Source organism: Cyrtonyx montezumae, unplaced genomic scaffold, assembly GCF_038088225.1.
Source record: "Cyrtonyx montezumae isolate F1298 unplaced genomic scaffold, pur_monq_1.0 scaffold_8, whole genome shotgun sequence".
Lineage (NCBI taxonomy): Eukaryota > Metazoa > Chordata > Aves > Galliformes > Odontophoridae > Cyrtonyx > Cyrtonyx montezumae.
In genome coordinates, this window is record NW_027072089.1 from 92,112,974 (window position 1) to 92,136,845 (window position 23,872).

Genomic DNA, 23,872 nt, shown 5'->3' on the forward strand with positions numbered 1-23,872 from the left:
AATACTGGGATTGATGGCTACAAGCTCTTCAGAAGGGATAGACAGGGAAGAAAGGGTGGTGGCATAGCTCTCTATATCAAAGAGTGTTTTGATGTTGAATAGCTTGAGGTTGGAAATGATAAAGTAGAGTCCCTGTGGATAAGAATCAGGGGGATAGTCTTTAGGGATGACACTGTGGTGGGGGTCTCTTGTAGACCACCTAGTCAGGATGAAGAAATAGACGAGATGTTCTATAAACAACTAGTAGATGTTGCACGATGGCCAGCACTCATTCTCATGGGGGACTTCAACTTCCCTGACATATGCAGGAAGAGGGATTTGGATAGGCTGAATAGCTGGGCTGAGCTCAATGGCATGAGGTTCAATAAGACCAAGTGCCGGGTCCTGCACTTTGGCCACAATAACCCCATGCAATGCTATAGGCTTGGGGCAGAATGGATTGAAGATTGTATCCAGAAAAAGGACCTGGGGGTGTTGGCTGATGCTCAGCTTAATGTCAGTTGATGAGCCGGCAGTGTGCCCAAGTGGCCAAGAAGGCCAACAGCATCCTGGCCTGTATTAGAAATAGTGTAGCCAGCAGGAGCAGGGAGGTGATCATCCCCCTGTACTCAGCTCTGGTGTGGCCGCACCTTGAGTACTGTGTTCAGTTTTGGGCTCCTCACTACAAGAAAGACATTGAGGCCCTGGAGCGTGTTCAGAGAAGGGCAACAAAACTGGTGAGGGGTCTGGAGCATAAGTCTTATGAGGAGCAGCTGAGAGAGCTGGGTTTGTTTAGTCTGGAGAAGAGGAGGCTCAGAGGAGACCTTATCACACTCTACCACTTCCTGAAGGGAGGTTGTGGTGAGGAGGGGGTGGGCCTCTTCTCCCTGATAAATAACGACAGGACGAGAGGGAATGGCCACAAGATGCGCTGGGGAAGATTTAGATTAGACCTGAGGAAACATTTTTTCTCTGAAAGAGTGGTCAGACACTGGAATGGCCTGCCTAGGGAGGTGGTTGAGGCACCATTCCTAGCGCTGTTCAAGAAACGTTTAGATGAGGTGCTAAGGGATTTGATTTAGTAGTTGGGTAGGGATAGTGATAGGAGGATGGTTGGACTAGATGATCTTGTAGGTCCTTTCCAACCTTATGAACCTATGAATTATGCATATAGTATTCATATGGATCTGATCAAAACAGATGAGGATAATGCAGATATTTTTATAACTAAATCCTTTGAAAGGAAAAAAAAACACTTTGTAAGGTATTTAAAAACTCACCACCTTTCAAGAAATAATGATCACATCTTTTATAAGCTATAAACTCATTTTGAATGGTCATTAAATATAATGATATTCTGACTGTCTTGTGGGAATATTAGTGCAGCATCAGAGATTCCTCCTGAATTCTTAAGCTGAGTATATGTTGCTATATTTTTTCTAAAGACAACTTTGGAAACCTTGTGAGGACAAGATACAATTGAGATTTCCAGTAGATATAGAAATGCACCCAGGCCTCACAAAATACAATAAGGGCAAAATTTCCTGTGTTAATTTATTATTGTTGTTGTTGTTGTCATTATTGTTATTATAATTACGTATGGGAACTGTTGAATCACAGCCTGAACCACTGATTGATCACTTGAGGCAAACACTGAGTCAGCTGTGGAAGCACAGGTGAAGGCAATTCATCTGTGTGACTGGAAGGGGTGGAGTCTGGCCCCACCTCTCCTAGGCTCCATTTAAGGGCTGACCGCCATTGGGGAAGGTTCTCTTTCTGGAGATTGCTCCTTTGGTGTTTCCTACTTGTTATGGTTTTATGATTTTTGTTGTATTGTTGATATTCTACATCATAACATCATGTGGTGTATTGGGAGTTATGAGTTAATGCTCCAGCTCTGTGGATCGTTGATAGTTCTGGGTGTACCTATCTCAGAAGAGAAGAACTACATTCCCCAGAGGACTTTGCGATGCTTTGCGTTTTTACCTATTTCCGTCCAGAGGGAAAGGTAAAAACTGTCTGCGGTCACGGGACTCTCTCTTCCCTTCGGAACCGAGCTCGGCAGTGGGTTTTTTGTTGCAGCTGTCCGCCTTCAGCATTAGCATAAGGCCTTCAGTTTATCGGACACTCTCTTTCTTGCTTATTTTATTTGATCCATTTGCCTCAATTCCAATTATATTATATTATATTGTGTTATTTTCCTTTCTGATATCTTATTTAGTAAATTAGCTTTCCTCCTCAGATCGTTGCCGCTGTTTTGTTCCTAGGCCCATCTCCCTTCTCCCTTTACCCCTTCCCCGGGGTGTGGGCCCGTGGGTCCCCTGCCTCAATTGTCACTGTACCGGGTCAAATTGCCCTGCAAACCGCTGACATTTTTGGCGCCCACCGTGGGGCTCGGCTAGCTGCCTTAGCCGGGCAGAGATATACTTTTAGAGTGAATCTCTGTCTTTTGTTAGGAAGCTTATCTGTACTGCAGGTCCTGTATGGCAAAACACAACCTTGAAGTCCAGGCATACTGCCAGTTCTTCTGGGATATTTGTAAACTTTTTGGGTGCTGCCAGCTTGTTTGAGTAAAAGAAAAAAAAAATGTTTTTACTGTTTCTGTTAAAACTGCCGTTACAGGGATTGTATTTCATTGTTTTTTTTCCCTTTTAATGCTCAAAACATACTGGAACTTGGTTAAGCTTGCCAGCCTGATCTATGGAGCCTGGTCCCTATATGACAAACTAAAAGCAGTGATGGAGGCACCTACCAGATACCTGGGCACCCCGGCTAATGTAACAAACGATACCATGTTAACAAACCAAACAATATTTGAATGGGTGTCCAGGTTCTCCTCTCAGTTCCTTATGAATTTTCAGGATTATAGCTTAGGGACTATGTTAACGATTGGGATATCAGTCCTCCTGAATGTACTCTTTGTAATAGGATTTTACATTGCATCGAGGAAGCTTTTCCCAGAAACAGAGAATGCTGAATGGCAGGGAAAGTGGAGCGTTTTAGGAAAGAAATTAGAAGCATGGGGACCCCCGGTGCCATGGGATTTTACTCCTGAGCACTTGCAGGATCCTGAGGAGCTGGGCCTGTATCTGAGTAATGGGTGTTGCGGCTCAGAAAGATCTGAGGTGGAACAGCTTATCTGGGGCTTGGCTTATGCTTACCGAGGCATATATACTGTTCTGGAGAGAGAGAGTGTCCAAACTGAGGCTCAGACCAAAGAGGAAAACCTCCCAGGCACATCTGACCAACCAAAGGAAGCACCGGTATCAAAGTCGGTTGCCCCGGTGGAAGGCCAGAAATGGAAACGTGTGTCCTCACGCCTAGAACGCAAAGAAGAGGTGGCGAAATAAGAGGAAGATACAGGCGAGGGGGAGGCCTCAACACCACCACCACCAAGAAAGGCAACAAAGAAAAGTGAGAGGCATAGACATAGTGATGATGAGGATAATGAGAGTCAAAATTACCACGTTTCATCGACCCATGAAAATGTCTGAGATCCAAGGCTCAAGAAAGGAGTTTATTCGACGTCCGGATGAGAGTATTGTCACTTGGTTGCTTCGGTGTTGGGACAACAGGGCCAACAGCATGTCCCTCGATAGTAACGAAGCTTGCCAACTTGGAAACATTGCCCGTGATCCGGCTGTTGACAGAGGGATCAGCAGATATATGGATGGAATCGCCAGCCTCTGGCAACGAATGTTAGTAGCTGTGAGGGAAAGATATCCCTACAAGAGTGACCTGGCACCTAAAGTGAAAAGATGGAAAACTATTGAGGAAGGCATCCACTATTTGAGAGAAACAGCTGTGGTAGAAATGCTGTATGATCCCACGTTTGATCCTGAAGACCAGGACCATGATCCAGAGAAAGAAAGGAGTACAACTGAAATACGTCAGAAGCTTTCAAAAACAGCACCAGAAAGGTAGCCAGTACACTAGTGACAACATTCAACAGATATGAGGACCAAGACAGAAAACCCCCAGTTTTTGAACTGATTCTTACACTTCAAAACTTTGAGCAAAAATTTCCGCCATCACACGCTTCCATTTCAGCCATATCAAGGTTAGAAGGACAGAGGGAAGATGTGTTAAAGTATCCCGACTGATTGATAGGTTTGAAAAGATTGCAGCTATTGGAAGCAAACGCCGTCCTGCTCGAGCAAATGACAGCACTCACTTCATGTCGTGCACGGCTCTGTGGAATTATTTATGTGAAAATGGAGAAGATTTGAAGGAATGGCATCAAAAACCCACTCCTGCACTGCCAGCACGGGTGAGAGAATTACAACACAGACCAACGACCAGTGAAGTTGTTCCTGTCACTACAGGTAACCAATAGAGGGGCGCTGCCCTCAGCCAGAGGAGGGAGAGGGATAGTATAGTGTATTGGACTGTGTGGATTCGGTGGCCTGGCACATCAGAACCACAAAAATATGAGGCACTGGTGGATACTGGTGCACAGTGTATTCTAATGCCTTCAAGCTATAAAGGGACAGAACTGATCTATATCTCTGGAGTGATTGGGGGCTCTCAGGAATTGTCTGTGTTGGAGGCAGAAATAAGCCTCACTGGTCAAGACTGGCAGAAGCATCCTATAGTGACCGGACAGGGGGCTCCATGCATACTCGGTATAGACTATTTCAGAAGGGGGCACTTTAAGGATCCCAAGGGGTACCGATGGGCCTTTGGGATAGCTGTTGTGGACACAGACAACATTAAGCAGCTGTCTGTTTTACCTGGCCTGTCAGAAGATCCGTCTGTTGTGGAGGAGCCGATTGCTACAAAAACAGTGCACAGACGGCAGTACCACACCAACAGGGATTCCTTGCTCCCCATTCATAACTTGATCTGTCAGCTAGAGAGCCAGGGAGTGATCAGCAAAACTCACTCACCGTTTTACGCACCGGCCATATGGGGCTGTTAAGCCGGTGGAGAATGGAGGCTGATGGTAGATTACCATGGCCTGAATGAAGTCACACCCCCACTGAGTGCTGCTGTGCCAGACATGCTACAACTCCAGTATGAACTGGAGTCAAAAGCAGCCAAGTGGTATGCCACCACTGACATTGCTAATGCCTTCTTTTCAATTCCTCTGGCCACAGAATGCAGGCCACAGTGTGCCTTCACCTGGAGGGGCATGCAATACACCTGGAACCGTTTGCCCCAGGGGTGGAAGCACAGCCCATTTGCCATGGGTTGGTCCAAACTGCATTGGAACAGGGTGGTGCTCCTGAGCACTTACAATACATTGATGATATCACTGTGTGGGGCAATACAGCAGGGGAAGTTTTTGAGAAAGGAGAGAGAATAATCCAGATCCTTCTGCAAGCTGGCTTTGCTATCAAGCGAAGCAAAGTGAAAGGGCCTGCACAGGAAATTCAGTTTCTAGGGTATAAAGTGGCAAGATGGACATCGTCACATCCCTACAGATGTGATTAACAAAATCACTGCCATGTCTCCACCCACTAGTAAGACAGAAAGCCAAGCTTTTCTGGGTGTAGTGGGCTTTTGGAGAATGCATGTTCCAAACTACAGTCTCATTGTGAGCCCTCTCTATCTGGTGACACGGAAGAAGAATGATTTTGTGTGAGGCCCTGAGCAGCAGCAGGCTTTTGAGCAAATTAAGCAGGAGATAGCCCGTGCGGTGGCCCTGGGGCCAGTGTGGACGGGACAGGATGTAAAGAACATCCTCTACACTGCTGCTGGAAGGGAAGGTCCCACTTGGAGTTTGTGGCAAAGAGCTCCTGGAGAGACCCGAGGCCGACCCCTTGGATTCTGGAGTTGGGCGTACAGGAGGTCTGAAGAGCGCTACACTCCAACTGAGAAGGAGATCTTAGCTGCGTACGAGGGGGTTCGAGCTGCTTCCAAAGTAATTGGTACTGAAACGCAGCTCCTCCTGGCACCTCGACTGCCAGTACTGAGCTGGATGTTCAAAGGGACAGCTCCCTCTACCCATCATGCTACTGATGCCACTTGGAGTAAGTGGACTGCACTGATTACACAGCGAGCTCGGATGGGGAACCTCAGCTGTCCAGGAATCCTGGAGGTGATAATGGACTGGCCTGAAGGTAAAATGTTTGGAACAACACCAGCAGAGGAGGTATCACATGCTAAAGAAGCCCTACCATATAATGAACTACCAGACAATGAAAAGAGATACGCCCTGTTCACAGATGGATCCTGTCGCATTGTGGGTAAGCACCGCAGATGGAAATCTGCTGTGTGGAGCCCCACACGACGAGTTGCTGAGGCCACTGAAGGAGAAGGAGAATCAAGTCAGTTTGCAGAGGTAAAGGCTGTCCAGCTGGCCTTAGATATTGCTGAGCGAGAGAGGCCACACCCCTTCCCCGGGTTGTGGGCCCGTGGGTCCCCTGCCTCAATTGTCACGGTACCGGGTCAAACTGTCCTGCAAACCAGTGACAGGAATGTAGTCCTTCTCTTCTGAGACAGGTATTCCAGGAACTATCAATGATCCATGGAGCTGGAGCATTAACTCTTTAAATACACTACATGATGTTATGATGTGGAATGCCAGTTTCAAAAATCATAAAACCATGACAGTTCATGTATATATATTAAGCTTGATTAGGTGATGTGGAAGAAGGGCTGGAATGTCATGGTTTTATGATTTTTGGTATTAGTATTCTACATCATAACATCATGTAGTACAATGGAAGTTAAACAGTTAAGTGAAAATTAAACATGGAGCTCCAGCTCCATGGATCATGAAGAGTTCTGGGCATACCTGTCTCAGAACAGAGGAACTACATACCCCAGAGGACTTTGCATTGCTTTGCATTTTTCAATTTTCCGCTCTGAGGGAGTTATAAAAGATTTTTGCATAATGTGTTCCTTTTTTAATAAGATCACTTTTATACTACATGTTAACTTGCCACATTCTACCATATGATTTAGATAGTACTATATTTTTTTAAAACACATCTGGATGTAAAATTAAATTCAGTCTTTCAACAAAGAACTTTCAGCACATAAATGTACAACGTACTCCCTAACCTAGACGTAGTTTGACATGTACTTGAGATAACAGGTTTGTCTTCTTATTTCTGAAGAATTTTTTTTAAAATTATCCCTTAATTTTCCCTTAAATATTCCCTAAATATTCCCTTAATTTAAAAATTATCCCAGAAAAATTGATTGTTGTTTCCATTCAATTCTCAACACTTCAGACAGTTTTTTTCAGGGTTTACAATCTAAATAAGTTATTTGAATATGCTATTTTTTACTTACATCTAAAGCAGTAAGCTCCATCTTACAAGTTGTACCTTGAGACATGGATTCATTGTCATATAATCATAGGTGTAAGAAAGAACCTCCAGATAGCACTGAGTTCAATATCCCTGCTAAAGGCAGGTTCCCTACAAAAGATAAAGTATGAAAGTGTCCAGGTGGGTCTTGAATATCTCCACAGAAGGAGACTTCACACTTCCCTGGGCAGCCTGTTCAAATGCTCTACAACTATTACTGTAAATAAGTTTTTTCTCATGTATGGAACTTGTGTTTCAGTTTTTGCCCATTATCCATTGATCTGCCACTGGGCACCACTGAAAAGAGCCTGACCCCAAACACTTGACTCCTTCCCTATAAATAGTTATGAGCCATCTTATTTCTCCAAGCTGAACAGACCCAGAACTCTCGCCTATTCCTTGTACAGGAGATGCTCCAGGTTTTGGAGTCTCCTTCTCTAGAAACATTTCAAGACCTGCCTGGATCCATACCTGTGCAACCTGGTCTAGGGAGCCTGCTTTGGCAGGTAGGTTAGACTAGATAATCTCCAGAGGTCCCTTCCAATTCTTTGATTCTGTGAATCTTCAGGAAGTAATATATATAGACATATACATATATGTGGGAATACAAAAAGTATATTTAGAGCTGCAGCTGTGGAACAGGATAAACAGCATGAGAAAGGAAGGCTGAGAACCAAGGACACTTCCAGAAGAAGAGGAAAACAAGTTCAAGTAAGCTGCCTGATGGCAGGCCGTAATTGGAGGAAGAGTGCATGGCTTGGGAAGATTCACAGCCCTGATTGTATAATCGCCTGTATGCACGGTTAAGGACTGTTTTGGGAAGTTATATTGTTGATATGTAAAGGCGGGTGGGAAAGTTGCAAGAGAGAACTTGTGAAAGTATATAAGGGATGTTAACACCTGTAATAAACGATTTGGATTGTTCACATCCGAGTCCGTGCCTGAGGCACTGCAAATGGCACCCACTGCATGGTGCAAATCAAGCCGTGGCTGAGCGAGCCTGGTCCAGCAGCGTCGCCCGACTGAACTTCAGAGAGATTGTTTCGTGCGCGCCCGCACCGTTCTGCAGGACAGAAGGTGAGCAGTCGGGAACCATGGGGAGTTCACTAATGAAGGAGCAACAAGTAAATCTCGAAGTACTACGGTTAGTTTTAAACTTCCAGGATCAGCCTGTATCTAATTCGGAACTAGCTACTTTTCTTAAATGGATAAGCAAAAATGTCCCCGAATTTCCGAAAACTGGGTTCTCTCTTGATGGAGAACTCTGGGACAAAATTGGCACAAAACTCTGGGAGGCTTCTATTACTAAAGGCTGCCAAACTTCCACCTGCTTGGCACCAAATAATGGAAGGGCTTAAACAAATTCGACAAGGAAGAAGTTCTTCCGGCTATTCTCTATCGCCCTCCTTCCCACCCCCGCCTCTGCCTTCCCATTCGGGAAGCAGCCCCTGACCGGACCCTATCCGCGGCTCCGACCCCCCCCCCGCGACCGGGGAGAAGAGAAATCGCAGCCCCCCATCGCGCTCCCGCCCTCCCCTCCGCGTCCGTCGTTCATCTCGGCTCCGCCTCCGACGCTCGCCGCGCTCCCGCGCTATGTTCCGCCCCCGTCGCTCGTCGCGCCGCTCCCGCCCGTCGCCGCTCCCCTGCCGCTTTCCGCTCCGGTTACTTCGCTTACTGCTGCTGGTAACTTGGTAAAAAATGAGGACGAACCAGAGGATCTTTCAGATCCTGGTTCAGTAGATACGGACGACAAATTGAACATTTTCCCTCCTGATGATAACTTGAAGGGAGCAGGAAAGAAAATTTTTTCTACAGCGTACTATGGTGCTTTAGAGCAGTGCAGAAAAGAAGCAATATTATGGGGTGCTACTGATACGTTGCAAGCCTTTCCTGTGTTGTATCATGCAAATCAGCCCCCCCGGTGGGAATCCCTGCCTTACGAGGCAGTGAAGGAACTAAGGAAGTCAGTGAGAGATTATGGAATTCAGTCTCCCTTTACATATCATCTTTTGGCTGCAATTGGTGACAGTTATATTATGACCCCTCACAACTGGAAAATTTTGTTACGAACAATTCTGTCTCCCATGCAATACACCGTGTTTATGACAGAGTATCAGGAACTGGCTACCATCCAGGCTATGAATAATCTGAATAACCTCAATCACATTGGCATAGAGGAACTCATGGGGGAGGGTGTCCGGGCAATACCTCAGGCTCAGGCACAGATGGGCTGGCAATGCTTTGAACAAGTTAAGACTTTGGTGTTGCGTGCTATCCGTCGGATACCCGACACTAATTCATCTAACACATCATTTACATTACTTAGGCAGGAGGCTGCCGAGCCCTACATTAAATTTCTTGACCGTTTACAAAATACGCTAGAGAGACAAGTAGAAAATCAAGCTGCCCGGGAGGCTTTGCTTAAGCAATTAGCAATAGAAAATGCAAATGCAGACTGTTGAAAGGTCCTACAATCCTTAAAGAATGCAGATCCTTCCATTACTGACATGATTAAGGCCTGTCAAGATGTAGGGACAGAAAGCCATAAAATAGCCTCGCTAGCAGACACCCTGGCAGCCCGACTTGGTGCAGGGACAGCTCAAAAAATAAAGTGTTACAACTGTGGGGAACCTGGTCATGTACAGAGGGACTGTAAAAAGCCTAAAAAAGCAGATAAAAATGCTTGTGCTCTTCCTACTCGACCCTGTCCCCTGTGCAGGAAGGGGCTACACTGGGCGAGAGACTGCTGATCTAAGCTCCCTGTTGCTGCATGGCCCTGCTATCTGCCAGGAAATGGGAAGAAGAGCGCGAGACCACGTGCTAAGACAGTAAATACGGTCTTGAATTGTCCGTCCGCTGCCTGGCCAGCGCACTCAGACCAGCCATTGCCGGCAGTGAAGGAGTGGATTTGGCTACCGCCCAGTCAGTGACGCTGACTGATACCGACGTAACTCTTATTCCAACAGGAGTAATGAGCCCCCTTGGGGATGGGTGCAGTGCCCTCCTGATAGGACGTTCTTCTGTTACACAGATGGGACTTTTTGTTTTACCAGTAGTTACAGATGCTGACCACACTGGGGAAATTGAAATAATGGCCTAGACACCCTCACCCCCCTGCTTTATCCCCAAAGGCCAAAAAATAGCACAATTATTCCCTTTTCATTCTATGACTAAACCTGGTATTGGAGATAGAATTGGGGGATTTGGAAGCACGGACAAGCCTGCCGTGCTATGGACTACACAAGTATCAGAAGACAAACCATTATTATCATGTCTAGTAAATGGCAGGCAGTTATTAGGCCTAATGGATACTGGAGCTGATGTTACCATCATTAAGTCAAGTGACTGGCCCTCTGAATGGCCACTAAAATACCCTAATTCTGCTATTGTAGGAGTTGGGGGCTTACAGCAGCCCAAACAAAGTGCCCAAATTTTATCTTTTGAAGGGCCTGATGGTCGCATTGCTCACACTGCTCCTTACATCTTGCCAGTTCCCTATACTCTATGGGGTCGTGATCTTCTAAGTCAATGGGGCATGATTTTGCAAACAAATTTTCAATAAGGGCCATTGATTGGCAGCAACCTATACCCCTAGTTTGGAAAACGGAACAACCAATCTGGGTAGATCAATGGCCCTTAACAAAGGAAAAGTTGCTGCATTTACATGAGATAGTTCAAGAACAACTGGCTGCTGGTCACATAGTGCCTACCACCAGCCCTTGGAATACTCCAGTGTTTGTTATCCTTAAGAAGAGTGGAAAATGGAGGCTTCTACAGGACCTGCGTGCTGTCAATGCAGTAATTGAGCCCATGGGGGCATTGCAGCCTGGTTTCCCTTCGCCTTCAATGTTACCATCAAATTGGCCTATAGCAGTCATGACTTAAAAGACTGTTTTTTTACCATTTCACTTCATCCAAAAGACGCACCACGATTTGCTTTCTCAGTGCCCTCCATCAACCAACAAAGCCCTGCTCATCAGTATCACTGGACTGTGTTACCACAAAGAATGCTTAATAGTCCAACGATATGTCAACTTACTTTAGCAAATGCATTACAACCAGTACAAGAAGCTAGACCCCACGTCCTTATTTATCATTACATGGACAATATATTAATAGCAGCAGAACAAGAAGAGAGTCTAAAGGACACTTTAATGCTTGTAAGGCAGTCCAACAGGTCCATGTCCTTTTTATGTTTGAGATCCCAGATCCGAACACAGTACTCCTTTGACCTAGATATATTTATTTTGGTGAAGCCAGGATGTGGTTGGTTTTATGGGCTACAAACACAAATTGCTGGCTCATGTCAAGCTCTTCATATACCAGAATGCACAAATGCTTCTCCACATGGCTGCACTCAATCCACTAATTAATCAGCCTGTATTCATGTCTTGGAATGCCCTGACTTTGCAATGTTTTCATGGGTCACATCTCAAGCCATTCAAAGCCTCTTTGAATGGCATCCCTTCCTTCCAGCCTGTTGACTGTATACATAGCTTTGTGTCTTTTCCAAACATGCTTGAGGGTGCACTCAATCTCTCTGTCTATGATGTTATCAAGATTTCAATATGTGAGTTGCTCTTAAAGTAATGTCTCCTACTTATTTCCATGGAAAATACAAGAGATATAACACTATATAACATTATCTGATAGAGCAAAATTCTCAACTACAAAACACCATTTTTTGTGAATGATGAATAAAAGCCTGTATTGCTGTGCTTATAAAAATCTGCACCAGCAGAGGTGAGTCACTATTACCATTGCCACTGCTGAAATGCATCACTCACCACCTCTCTGTACTAACATCCAATGTTTGGACTCCATAAGCATTCAATAAGCATTGACGAATGTCAATGAGTGTAATTTTTTTCTACATAGAGGAATTCAGTGACAAACCTTTGCATTATGTACACTTGCAAGGCATATGTCATTTTGTCAAACTGCCCCTCTGATGTTACATGTCACACAGTAACAAAATTGAGTGGAATATTGTTAGGAAAGATAATCTTCTACTACCATACCACCACCATCTGCCTCTGCCTGAAGACACTTTCTGCCTCTCCTCAAGACACCATCTATCAGTGTTCCTGGTCAATCAGAGAGGTCCCAGAGGACTGGAGTTTTTCCAGTGTGACTCACATCTACAGGAAGGGTTGTAAGGAGGATCCAGAGAACTATAGGCCTGTCAGCTGATAGAACTCTGTGGTTGGAAAGACTATGGAACTCAGTGAAATCACATGGCATGTGTGGGGCAACCAAAGGATGAGGTCCACCCAGCACACATTCATGAAATGCAGGTCCTGACTGACCAACCTCATCATTTTCTATGACCAGGTGACCAGCCTGATTGGATGAGGGAAAGGCTGTTGACATAGTCTACCTAGACTTCAGCAAAGTCTTTGACACTGTCTCTCACAGTATCCTTCTAGAGAAGCTGTCAGCCTGTGGCTTAGACAGGTACACTCTTTGCTGAGTAAAGAATTGTGTGCATGAGTAAGTAAGTTGGTAAGCAAGTTGGGAGGAAACATCAATCTTCCTGGGGGTAGGAAGGCTCTTCAGAGGGATCTGGACAGGCTGGATCGCTGGGTTGAGGCTAATGGGATGAAGTTCAGCAAGACCAAGTCCTGTGCACTTTGGCCACCACAGCCCCAGGCAATGTTATGGGTTTGAGGCAGAGTTTCTGGAAGGCCGTGTGGAGGAATAGGACCTGGGTTTTTTCTCTGACATTCAACTAAACGTGAGCCACTGGACTGCTTAAGTAACCAAGAACACCAATGGCATCCTGGCTTGTATCAGAAATAGTGTAGCCAGCAGGAGCAGAGAGGTGGTCTTCTTGGACACCAAGGCACACTGCTGGCTCATGGCCAACCTGTTATCCACCAGGACCCCCAGGTCCCTCTCTGCAGAGTTCCTCTCCAGCAGGTCATCCCCCCAACCTGTGCTGGTGTATCCAATTATTCCTTCCTAGGTGCAAGACTTGCTCTTGTTAAACCTCATCTAGTTCCTCTCTGCCCAACTCCCCAGCCTGTTCAGGTCCTGCTGAATGGTAGCAAAGTCTTGTGGTGTGTCAGCTATTCCTCCCAGCTTCATATCATCAGCAAACATGCTGAGGGTGGACACTAATTCCACATCAAGTTCATTGACGAAGATGTTGAACAGGACCAGACCCAGCACTGACCCCTGATCAACAGGATTTCAAGTCCCTAGTCTGTCCATCTTTGGCAAATTGTACCATACCACTACACCCTTTCCCTCTCAAGGGAAAAGTATAAAACCAACTTATAGTTTTCTGGCATGTTTTTCTTAATCAAAACTTTTAAATACCAATAGACGCCATTCATACAGAAGGATTTTATTGACACAGTCCCATACTACTTCACAGTGTCTCTTTATTACATGCCTAGAACTATGGGGTGCTCTCTGCTCCGTGTTTCTGGAATGAAATACAGTGATTTGTGCTTGCTAGAAGAAAGAAATTATTTCCCAAAAGCTGGTATTGATTGACTCTCACACAGAAGTTCAAAGATACGTGAAAAATCACATTTAATTCCTCAGGTCTTCAGGTGCAAATTCTTTATGACCCCTTATTTTATTCCAAATTGTTAAAACTGTACAAACAACATACTCTTAGATTGCTATTTTCATAAAGATTACATTTAATATTGACAATCATACTTCAGAGATTTGGCTGACAAATCAAAAGGCTGTGCTGCCATTCAGTGAGATCCTACAGGCTGGAGAGCTGGGTGATGAGGAACATTATGAGGCTCAGCAAGGGTGAGTGGAGAATCCTACACCTGGGGAGGAATCACCACATGTGTAAGTACAGTTTAGGAGCTCTTCAAAGAAGAACATAGATGTCCTGATGCACAGCAGGTTGTCCATGAACCAGCAGTGTGCTTTTGTGGCCAGGAAGTCCAATGGCAGCAGTTTGAGGGAGGTGATCCTCCCTTCTACTCTGCCCTGATGAGGCCAGATGTGCAGTAGAGTGTTCAGTTCTGGGCTACTCAGTTCCAGATACATAGCAGTCTTCAAGGAAATGTCCACCTGTGGGCCACAAATATGATTAGGGGTCTTGAGTATCTCTCATACGAGGAAAGACTGAGAGACCTAAGCCTTATCAGCCTGGAGAAGAAAAGACTGAGATGGAATCTTATCAATGCTCATAAATATCTGAAAGGAAGGAGTCAAGCGTTTGGGGCCAGGCTCTTTTCAGTGGTGCCCAGTGTTAGATCAACAGATAATTGGCAAAAACTGGAACATTAAAAGTTCCATGCTAACATAAGGAAAAACTTATTTACATGCAAGGGTTTCAGTACACTGCAACAAGCTAGTCAGGTAAGTTATTGAGTCACCTTCTCTGGAGATATTCAAAATGTGCCTGAACTCTTTCCTTTGTAAGCTATTCAGGGGAATGTGCTTTAGAGAGAGATTTGGAATAGATGACCTTCAGAGGTCCCTTCCAACGCTTACACGATTCTGTGTGATTCTGATACGTAGATACAGAGCAAAACATCAGGATTCTAGTTATATGTATGCATGGAAGAATATTAATAAAAGTTGCTGCTTTTAACTCTAATAGTATGTTTCCCACTGATTTCACTATTTGGCAGTTTTCATGTTCTTTATCTTGTTCCTAATGATAGTGCTATGGATCAAATTTTCACAGAGAGTTTCTGCTTTTCTGTAGACAAATTATTTGCTTGAACAATAGTATAGCAGAAAACTATTTGCCACACTTAGTTTCTTAAGGGAATGTGTCTTAACAGTTCTTGCCACAAGTTACTTGGAAACTAAAATACCATCATTTCACAACTTAAAGAAAGATGGATTGTTTCCACCTTCAGAAGAATGGTAAATCATGCTGACTTTTGACCAAATTTTTCTTTAAATTCACACTGGATACAGGAATTTTTTTTTTTCATCCAGAAACACTTTAAATCTGCTAGTGAGACATTGTGTATAGGAAGAAGTTGTAGTTTTATGGATGGGGAATTTTCCACATTAAGCTATCTTGTATGAAATTACATTTATTATGGATGTCTAGCCCAGATTTCTCTTCTTTGGAAACAGAATTGGAATACCAATAAGATGGGGCAGTGGAATGGAGCAGGACAGCCACTGGCCTGCCCCAAAAAGTAGAATAAAGATTATCAAGCATTTTAAACAACACAGTAGCTTTCTACCTAGTACATAAATAAACAGTGCTTTCCTAATATCCTTCCCTCAAAAGTCCTGAAACAATTCATGATCTTGTTTAGTGAACATACTGCACTTTACCAAAGTGAAAGCTTTCATATTTTATCAATTAGAAAATCTAGACATTAAGCAATGAAGCTCCAGTTCTGCAGTTTGTTGATATTTCCAGGTACCTGGTTCTTGGAAGAGAAGAACTTAACATCCCAGAAGACTTCAGTCTCATTTCTGTTTTCCATTCAGAAGATAAAACTGCTCTCAAGTCACAAGACTTTTTATTTTACTGCTTGTCTCTGGTGTATGCTCCTTAGCCATTGCACCTTCAGTATTAGAGTGAGGCCTCTGGTTTTGGACACTCTCATTTTGTTTGATTTATTAGCTTCAATTCCAATTATATTGTATTATATTGTCTTAGCTCACGTTCCACTGTCATATTTAGTATATTGGTTTTCTCCCTTATCCTGTTGTGACTTTTTTTGTTTTTAGGCCCATCTCCCTATCTTTTTTCTTTTCCCCCCTTTGCCCTCTCCTAGGACATGGGTTGGTGGGTCCCTTGGACCCATTAGTCATTGGGTTTGGCCAAAAGCCATCAACAATAACTATTTTTAGATCTGATCTTTCACCGTACATAATAGAAAGATAATTACGTATGGTAGGCTTGCTTCCTATCTTGGCGTCAGTATGACTCAAAACTGAATTACATGATCATACACTCAGCTTAAGATCAGAAGCCAGCCCTATTTCATTAGAGAGATATTGTAACATTTTGCAATGTAATGAGTTTATTAAAAGCAGAACGTTGAAAACAAAAGCATTGAAAATGTTTCATACATTTGATTGTTTTAATGTACAAAATAATTTTCAAGGCTATCATTATAATTAATTTTTTCATTACCAAAACTGTACAATATATTGTAAAAATAGATCTACTATCTCATATTCAAATGAGCCAGTTATTATTATTATGGTAATTATTAAATTCCAACAAACTGAGAAAACTGGTGACTCAATTGTCATATGTTTGAGTTTGCTTTGACTGCATGATTATAGGCACAGGAAATTCTATTACTGATAATAACAGTCAGACTCAGTGTCTTACTGTTAATTTACTTAGAGAAACGGCACTTATTTGCTTGTTTTCTCTTTTGTTTATATTCTTGTACTGAATGCAAAATACCTCTATCTTCATTGTGAAGTAACATTTATATCTTCTAGTTGTACTTCTTACGTGTACAGAGATGGAAAAAAAATCAGCTCACCTCACTACTCTTTTTATATTCACCCTTTTACTGTCCTAGAGGCTTTTGTTTGCTCTTACCAACCAAACCTAAGGTTAGAGGTAGTGCATTTCCACAGCGATCTTCAAACTTCAAATGACCAAAACCGTTAAAAAAATATAAGGCAATATTAACCACTGCCTGAAACCCTGTATTCTGTTTCCTGAATCTATACCCTTACATGCCCCAGACCTACATCCCCAATAGTTTGTTCTCTGACATGATATCTACTAGGCAGACAGTCTTTTAGACCCAGAAAGCAGAAATACCTACCCAAAGTTGGTTCTGGACTTAAGCCCTTGATTCTCAGCCATAAAGTCATGCTTTTCTAAACTTTTGTTGTGCTTTTCTAAACTCCTTCTCTTGTATATACTCCCTCTTACACTAACTTTCTGCTTAGTTGAAATCTGTAGCAAGATTATGCTGAGTTCATCAGGCAGCGTATGGCAAGTATATGCCTGGAATATTGTCCACAGAAACAAACCAGGTTCATTTTTCATTTCTTACCTAACCAAAGGAAAAAAAAACAAAACAAAACAAAAAACAACACAAACACATGACTTTTAGTCAATAATTTTAGACAATACTGTATTTCTTTATTCTGTTAAAATCTTATAATGTTAAATACTAACGTTCTCATGATATTTCTGTTTGCATATATCCCTGAAATGAACAAAAGGTACTAATTTGAACCCTGCAACAGTGCATCTGCTCTGCTTATTATTAGCACAAACTTCAGCCTTTAAGCAAGACTTAGTTATGCTTCACTACTTTCACATAGTTGCTGTGGGACTTGGATTCATTCAGTTTTTAACATAAGACAGCTTGTACCAGTAAAAAAGGAAAATATTCTTCATGTTTTATATAAAGAGTGTGTAACTACGTTTAACTACTATGTTACAGTAAGTTCTTAGGTCTAAAGAAGCAGGAACTCTAAAATTACTAGCTTTCAGAAATAAGTCTTAAAGTGATTCTTAGAATCCTAGCTTCAGTTTCACAAGGTCCTTAGAGGAGAGAAAGAATGCAGAAAAGCAGGTTGGGGACTGTGGGACATGTTGAACAATACTGTCTATAAGTCTATAATGTAGCTTTTATTGTATACAAGAGGAATCTAAAACTAGACCTTTGGCTATGGTTACTACAGCTGGATGTGTCTGCAAATAAGATATGCAGATCTGCTGAGACAAGAATTAGATGCTGAAGGAATAATTTCATTTTGCCAGCATTTCTACTGTAGGTGGTACTCATAGTAAGAATGTAAGGGAAAAATAATTTCCCCCACCTGGCTAATATTTTTTCTTTATTTATTTATTGTTAAGAGCAGAGAGACAAAATCATTCTAATTTTATGTATCTCTGCCTTGACTTTACGGTGTAAAATAATATTTCAAGCTAATTACTAAATAAGATATCAGAATGCAAAATAACACAATATAATTGGAATTGAATCTAATAAATCAAATAAAATGGAAGAGTGTCCAGAACTTACACTGGCCTTACACTAAAGCTGAAGGCAAGACAGCTAGGGAATTTTCACTGCTGAGGTGAACAGAAAAAGAGGTAGTCTCTGGGACTTGCGTGCAGTTTTATCTTTCCCTCTGGATGGAAAACAGTAATGCAAAATCCTCTGTGCTATATAGTTGTTCTTCTCTTCTGAGATCCAAGTACTTGGAAATTTGGCAGTCCACGGACTTAGAGCATTAATTCTTTAAATCATAAGTTCATAAGTTCATAAGGTTGGAAAGGACCTATAAGATCATCTAGTCCAACCATCCTCCTATCACTATCTCTACCCAACTACTAAATTAAATCCTTTAGCACCTTATCTAAACGCTTCTTGAACAGCGCTAGGGATGGTGCCTCAACCACCTCCCTAGGCAGGCCATTCCAGTGCCTGACCACTCTTTCAGAAAAGAAATGCTTCCTCAGGTCTAATCTAAATCTTCCCCGGCGCAACTTATGGCCATTCCCTCTCGTCCTGTCGTTATTTATCAGGGAGAAGAGGCCCACCCCCTCCTCACCACAACCCCCCTTCAGGAAGTGGTAGAGTGCAATAAGGTCTCCTCTGAGCCTCCTCTTCTCCAGACTAAACAATCCCAGCTCCCTCAGCCGCTCCTCATAAGACTTGTGCTCCAGACCCCTCACATGATCCAAGTGCCTCACATGATGTTATGATGAAGAATACTGATAACAAAAATCTTAAAAACATGACATTCAATCAAACCACATCTTTATTCTGCTTCGTGGCAAACCTGAAACCAAAACCCTAACAGAACTCTGGTGTTGCCACAGGCCCCAGCCAAGGCAGCACAGATGTCCAGTTTGGCTGAGAGGGTAGGATCAAATATACCCAATACCTGGGCTTGTTTAACAGCCAGTTTTGCCTGTTGAAAAGCCTTGTATTCCATTCTTCCCCAGTCCCACAATTGGATCTCCTTTGTGAGTTGATACAAAGGCCTCAGCAACTGTGGTAAATAAGGGAACACCAGTATCCCAATATACCTAAGAATTCCTGCAGCTGCTTAGGTGTCATACGGACTGGGAACGCCTGAACCCTATCTATTACTGCACTGAATAGTACTTTGGTCTTTCCTGACAAAACTACTCCCAGGGATTTCACAAATAGGCCCAGACCTTGCACTTCATTTGAGTTGCAGCCTATAATTTTTCCTGCAGATAGGTGCTCAGTGAATCCACCACCCAACCTACTGCCTCCAGTGAATCAGATGTCAACGTGAGATTATCAATATAGTGATACAAATTGACAGTATTAAGTTTTCCCCAGTCTGTGTGGTCGCATGCAACTAGGTTGTGACAGTATGTTGTTGAATGGACACACCCCTGTGGCAGGACCTGAAAGGTCCACTGCCTGCTTCCCCATTTACATGCAGAGTGGTCCTGCAACTCTTCAACAAGAGATCATTCCTCAGTGATAGTCAGCCCTTAAATGAGGTCTAAGAGGGGTGGAGCCTGGCTTCATTCATTCACAGGTGAATTGCCTTCAATTCTGGGCTGACCAGGTCTTTTCTTCAGGTACTCAGTCAGTAGTTCAGGCTGTGACTCAGCAATTCTGTGCAAAGTCTTTTTAGTATTTTACCCCGACTTAGCCTCCTTCCTTCTGAAAAAGAAATGATGATCCCATAATCATTATTCATACTTTTAATTAACTCCTAGAATTGGTGATGTTTCAGACTCCTGGACTTCATGAAATTCACAGCTTTGATGACAGTTTGTATGACATTATCAATTTTTAAAGTTTTTGCACATAAACTTCCTTTATGTCCAATGCAGTGATATTTCATGAAATGTGAGTTACCAGATGTAATTACATCATCTTCTATTAATTCTTAAACTTTTACCAACTGTCACTGGAGCACCATCAGTAGCTATCAGATATGTTGACATAGATACAAAAAATTGTTTTAATGTATTTTTCATACAGACCAAGAGATTTAGTTGTGTATTTCAGTGACACCAAAGAAGCCAGTTTTTCAGTGATATTATATTCATTATCAATACTTCTAATGAAAACGACCCAAATTTGTAGCATCAGTATATTTATCTATTGCCAAAGCATAAAACTTGAAATTGGCAGCTTTACTCTCTTCTTTTTTTCAATAGATTTTCTTACTTATTCAGTTCATCTGACTGGTGAGACATACTGGTCTTAGAAAAATTCATGTTTTATCATAACATATTATATCTATTATGTTTTCTATACATTGTTTAACAACCTCATCATCAGGAAATGGTTTGGATATTTTGCAGCCAGATTTCCTACCATATAACCAGCTTTTATAACAGAATCGATTTGAGTTTTAACTTTTGTAGTGGAATTGTTGGGTTACAGCCTGAACCAATGGTTGAGCACCAGGTGAGAATGTGTGGCTAACCCTGGTAGCTCAGGTGCAAGCAATGAGTTACTGGAAGGGGTGGATCCAGGTCCACCCCTCTCCCTCATTTAAGGGATAGCAACTGAAGAATCAGTATCTTGTTGGGTAGCGAGTCCACTCCTGAACTGTCACTGGTCGTTGGAAGGAGTGAGTCAATTTTTTTCTTTGTTACCTGCTTCAAAGATTATATACAACAATCCAACATGAGGAAAATCATTTATTCACTGTAGATGGAAATATGGCAAATAAATCCAAAAAAGGTATACCTTTAAGCACAGGGTTATGGTCATCTATGGAAAACTTACAAAACTATACTAAAGAACTGTGTATGAAAGAGGCAGTCTATGAGAATGTCATTAAAAGACTGGGTCTGATTAAATTTTCTGCAGGATTCTAATCTTGCAACAAACCCTAGTATGAGAGTATGATACCTTGGTATCCATACTACGCCTCCTAGTGGCCTCAGAGGCCATAACACAACAGGCTGCCCAATTGGTGGTGGATCCAGGGGAGATGGAGTGCCTACCAGATACGATGTCCAAATGATGGCGGAAAGGTCAAAGATCTATCTGAAACCACGGCCTTGGAGACTGGTCCCTAAAGTAATACAATCTGGACCCATTAGAGTCTCAAGAAAACAAATATTCAATGATCTGATTACAGCAGGAGTTCTATTTTTAAAGATACATAGAGCCTAATCAGATCCTATTGCAATTACAAAGACAATTAACAGACAAACAAAGTTTCCAATCCTCCCCTAAAGGCCAAGGAGTTAGAATCATAGAACAGATTCCATGAGAAATGTGGAGTGTAGAGAACGTCATAGTCCAATCAAAAATGTATGAACCTCCTCAGGAATTCTGGGCAGCTGCATCCAAGTCATCAGAGTAAAAATACTTGGAGACTACAAAACTAATGGTGTGATGGAGGAACAGAAATCACTCAGGATTAGGGCCTCTAGAAGGGACATGAGGCCCTATGTTGAACTAAATTCCTGAAAGAAAAATCAGCAGGTTATGTTGCTAGTGGATACTAGAGCAGAAACATGCATTACACATGGCAACCCAAACCAATTTTCAGGCACTAAGGCAATGATAGGTGGGTTCAGGGGATAGATGATCCTTGTAACCCAAACATGGTTGAAATTTGGGGTTGGGTGTTTCCCATCCCAGGAGTACAGGGTGTCTTTCACCCCAATTCTAGAATACATATTAAGAATAGACATTCAGTAGGGTCTGACCCTCCAGACCAATGTGAGAGTGTTCAGACTAAGATAAATATGTATTACCAACTGAGTGGTGCAGGCAATTCTAAGGGGACATGCAACTGAGGCCACTTGTTTTTGCCACAGCCATGCCAGATCATGAATACCAAACAGTATAGGCCCCTGGGTGGGCAAGAAGAAATTACCAAGACTGTTCGGGAGCTGGAGAGAGTAGGGATTACAAGACCCGCACACAGCCCAAGTAACTATCCCATATGGCCAGTCAGGAAGTCGGATGGTACATGATGGTAGACTACAGAGAGCTAAATAAACCATGCAGCAAATCCATGTGGCCATACCAAATATCACCTCTCTCATGGATACATTGAGAAAAAGAAACACTGCATTTTGGATCCAGCAAATGCATTTTTCAGCATTCATATTGATAAAGAATCCCAAGATCAATTTGCATTCACATGGGAGGGCAGGCACCGGACTTTTCAAGTCCTGCTTCAGGTATATGCATTTCCCTACCTTTTGTCATAACATGGTTGTGCATGACCTGGCAAATTGGAACAAACCATATACCATCAAAATGTACTACTACCATGATGAACTAATGTTAACTCAATGGAGACATTAGAGAAGACAGTATCTTCACTAACTACTTATTTACAGGAAAAGGGGTTGGCTATAAACCCACAGGAAGTATAGGAACCAGGGCAATCAGTTAAATTCCTTGGTGTTGGCAGGTCAGGTAAGAGCAAGGTCTTCCCCAGCACAATCATAAGGTCCAAGCATTCCTGGTTCCCACAACACCAAAGCAGTTGCAGGAGTTTTTGGATATATTAGGATTCTGGCGACCCTTTATACCCCAGTTAGCTGGGGGTTGTGGCAGCACCAGAATTCTGTTGAACACCAGTTGGGTTCTGGTCACACATTTGGCATGGAGGAAAAAAACAATACAGTATGATTGAAAAGCAGTTACTGACTACCTATTATGCACTGGAGGTGATAGAACCATTAACTCAAATTGCAGAGGATATTGTTAAAACAAATTTGCCAGTCCAAGGGTAGGTAAAAGATCTAACCCACACTCCTAAATCAAGGGTGGCCCAATCACAAACAGTGATGTGCTGGGTCACTTCCTTTAGTCAGAGAAGCCACCTGTCATCATCATCATTGAAGGAAATGTTGTAGAAGATACTCAGGCCAGTAATGTACCATAGTGAAACACCCAAGGAAATGATGGTAACTCACCCACAGAAGAGTCCTGTACAGAAGAAATATCCTTATTCCAGGAGACACCTAGTACATGGATCCAGCAGAGGAAATCCAAATAGGTGGTGAGTCATTGCATTCCTCAACCAAAACAATCTCTTCCTCTTCAGAGAAGGATGGATGGAGTAACCAGTGGGCTGAGCTACAAGCCATGTAGATGGTGATAACTCAAGATCTGGGAGACAGCGCATTGAACATCTGCACAGGTTAGGCAATGCACTGAGGGCTCATACTCTGGATATTGCAGTGGTTTACTCAGGATTGGACCTCTCTGGAGCAAAGATGTGTGTTCATACAAGGAACATGGTTAGACACAGGACTGTATGAGCATATGACATCTCCAGACATCAACCCTTGCAGTTACCAGGCAATGATGAAGCTGACACACTGCTTCAAGTTAGATGGCTGGAAAATGCATCAGCAGAAGACATCGCCCACTGGCTGTATCAGAAACTGTATTAAGAAGGACATGTGAGCAGCAGCCAAAGCATGTGGGCTGCCCATAGAGTTACCAGATATTGTCCAAGCATGTCAGGACAGAAACACTTGCAAATGAGACCAAGACCTCTTTTAAAAAAAGAATACCCATCTCACTAAAGGACATGACCCATTACAGTGATGGCAGATTGTCACAGAGTTATCTTTAGATCTGAGTCCGTGACAGGGATACAAGGAAAAATAAAAGAGAGAGGGAAAGAAAAAAACTTTGCTCTGCTTTTTGCAATGCGGCCACACAATCAGAGCCATGTGCTCTGGGGTGGGGGGGGGGGGGAAGCGCAAG